This window comes from Asparagus officinalis, chromosome 1 (genome assembly GCF_001876935.1).
Source record: "Asparagus officinalis chromosome 1, Aspof.V1, whole genome shotgun sequence".
NCBI lineage: Eukaryota > Viridiplantae > Streptophyta > Magnoliopsida > Asparagales > Asparagaceae > Asparagus > Asparagus officinalis.
In genome coordinates, this window is record NC_033794.1 from 126,449,301 (window position 1) to 126,457,735 (window position 8,435).

Below are 8,435 nucleotides of genomic sequence, written 5' to 3' on the forward strand. Positions count from 1 at the left end.
CTCGCATCAGTCACCAATAAGTAATGGCGACAGCCAACGCCCGTCGGTAATAAGTATTGGCGACGGGTGCGCCACCATCGCCAATGAGCATTGGCAACGGGTCAGTTTCTGTCACCAGTGCATATTAGTGACTGATTATCCCGTTGCCAATGAGTGGCCCCCACAAAAAATTAAGGGTTATTTTAATATTAGTTCCTCAAACCTTCAATATTTCAAAAGTAGTCTACCAATTCATGGAAATTGCTAACACATCTATTGATGGAAATAAACCAAATAATTAACAAATAGTTAAATAATTATTCGAATAACTATCAATCATATTCGATTTGGTAGTTTATTTAACACTAAACAAATATTTTTAGTATTTGAGTTTGCTAACGATTAGAATTTGACCAGATGTATATTCAATTCGTTTGTCTATTAAATATTTATTTAAATTTGGTCACATGTTATTATTTGTATTATAGCATATATGATGTCGTATTTTTAACCACCTACCATTTCTACTCAAGTTTTATATACCGATTTTAAGACTTAAATAATCTTAAATCTATTTTTTAATTAAATATTGATTTAAATATATACACATCATATAGTATAAAGGAATAATTTTTATTTATAAAATTTAGTACTACTTAAAAATTAAATTCTTTAGCAAAATAAATATACTTTGATATTCGATTAGTATTCGTGAGTTTTTGGCTTTGACTTTGATTAGTTTAGAGAAAATAATAAGAAAAGTTAAAATGATGAGAAAATGGTGAGAGATCAATGAGGAGATCATTTTTAGTTATACGTGTTACGAACATGTAACCATATTGATCTTGATAATGATATACCAGAACTTATCATAGCCCTTTTCAATTAATTAGAAATTATATGTTAATTTTAAAATTTATTTTTTTATTCTTTATGCTAGCAGATTCGATGACCTCCACTACTCTAAGGAGGGATAAGTTATTAGTGAGAATAAATGTTGGCCTTCTTGTTTTGATGATGATTTACAAACAATTTACATCTAATATTGTTTGTCTAGTGTTTGTGTTTTATATTTATTCTAGGCAAATAATATGTTGGAGGATGGATAGAATCGAGCATTCACGATCATATCAAATAGAAGTTGGCGGAATAGTGGAGTGAAGCAAATACAATTCAAGTTAAAGATTCAAGTTCAAGCTTTATCCGCAAGTTTACCAAGAAGAGCTTCGTTGAAGATCAATATATCTTGGGTAATTTAGTTTAGGAGTTTATATTATGTGTGTTAGATACTGTAAGCTCTATATCAAACATACACACAATTCTTGATTTTGAGTAATTTTGACAAAATACTGATTTATTAGTTTTTGGACTTAACAAACATTATATACATATTCTATTAAGTCTATAAAATCATTTTATAAGGTTTCAAAATATTGTTTAACTCAATAGTTAAAAATCAAGAAGTTTATGTACACATGTATTTACAAGTTTTGTAAAATACATGAGTTTTCACAAATGGGAAATTCAATTTGAGAAATTCTTTTTCTAACATGTTCAATTTAATGTTTATAAATGTTTCCCAAAGTTTTATCAATTTTGGAATTAATTTTTTATATTTAATTGAATTTACAAAATCAAGTTTTAAATAAGTTCATGTTCGTGCACATGTTCGTGCATGTTTTTGCAAAACAGATGTGTTTTCAAAATTAAGAAATGTGATTTGAAAATTTTCTTTATTTACATGTTTATCATCATATATATAAACATTTCCCTAAGTTTTACTAATTTTGGAGTTGTTTTTTTATTTTCAATTGAATTTACAAAACCGAGTTTTCAACAATTTTTTTTCAGAAACTGTATATCTGTGTTCAAACATTTATTTCTCTCAACTGGGAAGTGATATTTCAGAAATTCTTTCTCTAACATGTTTATATTCATGTCTAGAACCTTTCGTCAAAATTTCATGATTTTTGGAATTGTTTTACTATTTTTAATTGATTTTACAAATCTAGAGACGCAGAAAAATCAGATCTGCCGGACTGCTACAGCACCCACCGTGAAAGTTACTGTAGCATACGGCTCTATTTTCCCTGGTTCTATTTTTTTGGGGATTTGCCTTGTTTTTTGAGCTTTTCTTTGACTTTGGGTTGTTGTCTTGAGTACTTATAAATACCGATCATCCCTCAACACTTATAACCATCCAAGAAATATTTTAACAAAGTTTTAATAAGGGTTTAAGTATTGTTTAAGTTTGTTTAAGAAGCTTTTAAGCATTTAAGAGTTTGAGTTTGTGAAATCAATTTCACAAGAGCTTGAGGAGATCGTCTATTGGTGTTTGAGCATCCACCTACTCTCTCTCGATCTCTTGAGAAGTTTTCTGAACTCCTTTTCTAGCTTTATATCTATTTGTTTGATTATCATTTTATTAAAGCTAGTTTTATATTGAGTTTAGATTTGTTTAATCTCTTTGCTTACACACACAACCATTGAGCTTATTGTATTTGCATACATTGTATAATTAGGTTGTGGGGAGTTGTAATAATTGAGAGTGAGCTTCATTGTATTCTCATCCATATTTGAGAACAATCATTTATTATATTATGAGATTATAAAGTTTTCGGTGAGCTAGAAAACCGACTGTGAGGTGTAGACGTTGATCGGTGAGCGTTGAAAACCGTCATTATGAGAGTGTGAATTGTGAAGTTTTCGGTGAACTAGAAAACCGAGTGTGAGGTGTGGACGTTGATCGGTGAGCGTTAAAAACCGACATTGTGAGGTGTAAACGTTATTCGGGTAAGCGTAGAAAACCCAATTGTGATAGTGGATTTCTCCCCGGGAGTGGGGAGCGGAGACGTAGGACGGAAGGTCCGAACTCCGTAATCATATTGTGTGTTTGCATTGTTTATTTGCACACTATCACTCTTGTTTTGTTTATGTTTATTTCACCCTTGTGTTAAGTTGTATATCATCGCATATATCTCATAGATATCTCATTGCTAGGATATCTCCCTTTGTTCATATTGTATATCTATCTTGCAAGAATAATATTTGAATTAGTTTTAATTGGCATAAAATCGGATTAGATTAGTATAAGACCCTAATCACTCCTCTTCTAGGATCTAACAATTGGTATCAGAGCTTGGTGCTCTTTGATTTAAGGACTAATCGTCTTGAGTTAAAGATCCAAGTTATCTTTTTTTGCTAACCCAATTTTTGATTTTTTCATTGCTTGTTTATATATACATTATGGATATGTACGGTGCACCTTGTTTAGGTTATGCCACTAATGTTACTCCTCGTTTGGATAATTTTTCCTATGCCCAATGGTGTGTTAGATTCAAACTTTTTGTTCAATCTAAACATTTTGAATTATGAGAAATTATAGATTGTGCTTATATTGTACCCACTTTGGAGAAATCCAAGTGGAGTAAAGATGATCATAGAATGATTACTATGAACAATATTTTGTTAGAATATTTGCTAAATGCTTTTAACTCATCTCTCTCTAACAAGTTTGTTCATTTTGATAGTGCTTACACCTTATGGAAATTTATTAAAGCACATCAAGGAGACTTGGAGGCGATCCGACAAGTTTTAGAGGATCCGGCTTCAAGTTCATATGGAGCATCATGCACACGGCCACTAGGCGATAGCCCTAGTGAGGTTTGCGAGTTCGAAACCACTAATGATTTATCTAGTGATGAACTTGCTTGTACTAGTGAAAAATTATTGTATGGCTATAACAAATTGCATAAAGATTTTATTGATTTACAAAGTAAGCATGAAGATTTGAAATCCGATCATGAGTTGTTAGCATCTAAGTTTGAAACTATTTCTAATGAAAATGTGATCCTTAAAGAAAACAATGAAAAATTAAAATTGGATCATGTTTCTTTAACTTCAAATGTTGCTAGTTTAACTCATGAACAAGATAATGCCATGTTAGAAGTAGAGAACATAAAAAAAATGATACTGCTTCTTTTATAAATGATTATTTATGTTCTACTTCTAAAGTTAATGCTAATATGCCTAATGATGAGTTGAACAATGTTAAAAACCGTATTTCCTCTTTAGATTCAACTCTAACTACATGCATTAACAACCGCAAGAAGCTTGTGGATATGTGTGCCAAGTCTAATGCAAAATCATCCACTCATTATGCACACATATATAGCAAAGTTTACAAGTGCTCCATTTGTGATCGTAAAGGCCATTTATCTAAATTTTACTATGATGCACACAAATATAAGAATGCTAAAGCTCATTGTGCATCTCATCAAGTTTCTTCATCACATATACATGTACATGCACACACTCATAAAGTTCATCATAAGCATGCTCATGTGTTTAAATGTGATCTTTGTGGATGTTTTGGCCATTTGGCAAAATTTTGCTATGATTTGAAAAAGACTTCACTTTTGCCAAATGATTTTAAAAGATCACAAAAGTTTAAGTGTGATCATTGTGGTAGATTTGGTCATTTGACCAAGTTTTGTTTTGATTTGAAGAGAGTTTCCCATTTGTAAAATAATTTTAAAGAACAATCTATTTTTGCAAATGAGTCTCGTGCACAACCGTTTGGTCAACATAAGAAAATGTTTCCTTTTCATTGTACTTATTGCAATCGGAAGGGTCATTTGAGTAATTTTTGTTTTGACCGTGTTAGTGCACCACATGTGCCCAAACGGGTTCATAACCCTAGGGCTTCGAGCTTAAAAGATAGGGGTCATGTCCCTAAATCTATTGGTACCAAGAATTCTTGGGTACCAAAATAAATTTGATTTTTAAAACCAAGTATTTTAGTGTTTTTTTTTTCTTTTCTTGGTTTTGAAAATTATACTTTAAACTTTTGAACATGAAAATAATTCTTCTTATTGGTCATACTCTTTTGTTTTCATGATTATTGGTTTTGTTTTGATGAGATGTTTGTGTTTATATACCAAAATCTTTTGTTTTCATGATTATTTGTTTTGTTTTGATGAGAGGTTTGTATTATATAACCCCCCCGGATTTATTGGGTGTTTATTCCCAAATCTTGTTTACCGGGTACTAAAAGTCCTTATATGGGTTGTTACAAGCTTAAGAGCTTGATAAACTGTTGTCTCTCTTGTATTTTGTCAAAAATTATGTTTTGATTTGTTTCTTTGAATTCATTATATAGCACAATCAAATACGCTTTATAATGTATTCTATGAGCGGTTTGATCAAGTCCTACAAAGAAAGTTGTCTTTATTGATCAAACATCGTTTTTCGGCTTAAAATTTGATTTATGATTTCATTTGGTTGATTTGTTTTCATTTAAAAACCTTTTGCATGATTCTCATGTTCCTCTTCTTTTATTTTCATAAATCTATTCTTTTATATGGTTTTTACATTATGTTAATGAGACACTATTTTCATATTGACATATGTATATGTGTTCTCATTGTCTTTTTTGTATTTGAGTTGTGTTTAGCATGTTTTTTCATCTTGCTTGCCCACATATGTATGCTTTAGCATTCATTGCATATATTCATTAAGGCATTTTGATAGGGGGAGCAATTACTATATCTTTTTTTTTATATACTCACTCATGCATTTTGATTGGGGGAGCTTTCGCTCTCTTTATTCTTTTGTTTTCCCCTTTTTAATGTTGTCAAAGGGGGAGAAATATTATGAGTATATTCTTTCTTGTTTATATGCATGATATATTATACTTTGTATACTCATTTCCTTTCATGCATATATCCTTTTTGTAAATTATTTGTCATCATCAAAATGGGGGAGATTGTTGGCCTTCTTGTTTTGATGATGATTTACAAATAATTAACATCTAATATTATTTGTCTAGTGTTTGTGTTTTATATTTATTCTAGGCAAACAATATGTTGGAGGATGGATGGAATCGAGCATTCACGATCATATCAAATGGAAGTTGGCGGAATAGTAGAGTGAAGCAAATACAATTCAAGTTAAAGATTCAAGTTCAAGCTTCATCCGCAAGTTTATCAAGAAGAGCTTCGTTGAAGATCAAGATATCTTGGGTAATTTAGTTTAGGAGTTTATATTATGTGTGTTAGATACTGTAAGCTCTATATCACACATACACACAATTCTTGATTTTGAGTAATTTTGACAAAATATTGAGTTATTAGTTTTTGGACTTAACAACCATTATATACATATTCTATTAAGTCTATAAAATCATTTTATAAGTTTTCAAAATATTGTTTAACTCAATAGTTAAAAATTAAGAAGTTTATGTACACATGTATTTACAAGTTTTGTAAAATACATGAGTTTTCACAAATAGAAAATTTAATTTGAGAAATTCTTTTTCTAACATGTTCAATTTAATGTTTATAAATGTTTTCCAAAGTTTTATCAATTTTGGAATTAATTTATTATATTTAATTGAATTTACAAAATCAAGTTTTAAATAAATTCATGTTCGTGCACATGTTCGTGCATGTTTTTGCAAAACAGATGTGTTTTCAAAATTGAAAAATGCAATTTAAAAAATTTGTTTATTTACATGTTTATCATCATATATACAAACATTTCCCCAAGTTTTACTAATTTTGGAGTTGTTTTGTTATTTTCAATTGAATTTACAAAACCGAGTTTTTAGCAGTTTTTTTCAGAAACTGTATATCTGTGTTCAAACATTTATTTCTCTCCACTGAGAAGTGATATTTTAGAAATTATTTCTCTAACATGTTTATATTCATGTCTAAAACCTTCCCTCAAAATTTCATGATTTTTGGAATTGTTTTACTTTTTTTAATTGATTTTACAAATCCAGAGACGCAGAAAAATCAGATCTGCCGGACTGCTACAGTACCCACGGTCGACCGCTACAGTACATCAGCCTACCGTGAAAGTTACTGTAGCATACGGCTCTATTGTTCCTGGTTCCGATTTTTTGGGGATTTGCCTCGTTTTTTGGGCTTTTCTTTGGCTTTGGGTTGTTGTCTTGAGTTCTTATAAATACCCATCATCCCTCTACACTTATAACCATCCAAGAAATGTTTTAACAAAGTTTTAATAAGGGTTTAAGTATTGTTTAAGTTTTTTTTAAGAAGCTTTTAAGAATTTAAGAGTTTGAGTTTGTGAAATCAATTTCACAAGAGCTCGAGGAGATCGTCTATTGGTGTTTGAGCATCCAACTACTCTCCCTCGATCTCTTGATCTATTAAGAAGTTTTCTAAACTCCTTTTCTAGCTTTATATCTATTTGTTTGATTATCATTTTATTAAAGCTAGTTTTATATTGAGTTTAGATTTGTTTAATCTCTTTGCTTACACACACAACCATTGAGCTTATTGCATTTGCATACATTATATAATTAGGTTGTGGGGAGTTGTAATAATTGAGAGTGAGCTTTATTGTATTCTCATCCATATTTGAGAACAATCATTTGTTATATTATGAGATTGTAAAGTTTTCGGTGAGCTAGAAAACCGACTGTGAGGTGTAGATGTTGATCGGTGAGCGTTGAAAACTTACATTGTGAGAGTGTGAATTGTGAAGTTTTCGGTTAACTAGAAAACTGAGTGTGAGGTGTGGACGTTGATTGGTGAGCATTAAAAACTGACATTGTGAGGTGTAAACGTTATTCGGATAATCGTAGAAAACCCGGCTGTGATAGTGGATTTCTCCCCAGGAGTGGGGAGCGGAGACGTAGGACGGAAGGTCCGAACTCCGTGATCATATTGTGTGTTTTTATTGTTTATTTGCACACTATCACTCTTGTTTTGTTTATATTTATTTCACCCTTGTGTTAAGTTGTATATTCTTGCATATATCTCATAGTATATCTCATTGCTAGGATATTTCCCTTTGTTCATATTGTATATCTATCTTACAAGAATAATATTCGAATTAGTTTTAATTGGCATAAAATCGGATTAGATTAGCATAAGACCCTAATCATCCCCCCTAGGGTCTAACAATAAATACAAGACTTATGAAATTTTTTATAGGAAGTTAGAATCTAAGAAGAGAGAGAAAGATATATATGTTGTGCTTTGATACCACTTGTTGTGTGTGGAAGCCACCAATCGATGTGCTTCGAGGAACCAAACCAAACGTCGAGAGAGAAGACCAAACAAACTAAAATAACGGCAAAAATACAAACACACCAATTTTACGTAGTTCGACAAGTTGCCTACGTCTACGGGGCAAAGGAGGGATGGGTTTTTCACTAATAGAGAAGAAGAGTACAAACTGAGATTACAAACCATTCAAAACAAACCAACTAATCTCACCAATAAAACTCTCAATCTCTCAAATAATAACCCTAACCAATAGCTCAAGAAGATCTCTCTTTTCTGTGCTCCAATAACCTCAAAAAAACCATCCCTTTGACGGCGCCAAAGAAACCCTAAAACGTGTTGGTATTTATACTAAACACCAAACCAATTCAGAATAGGAAACAACTCAAACTGGGCCTGACCTGACTGGCGGGCGACCGC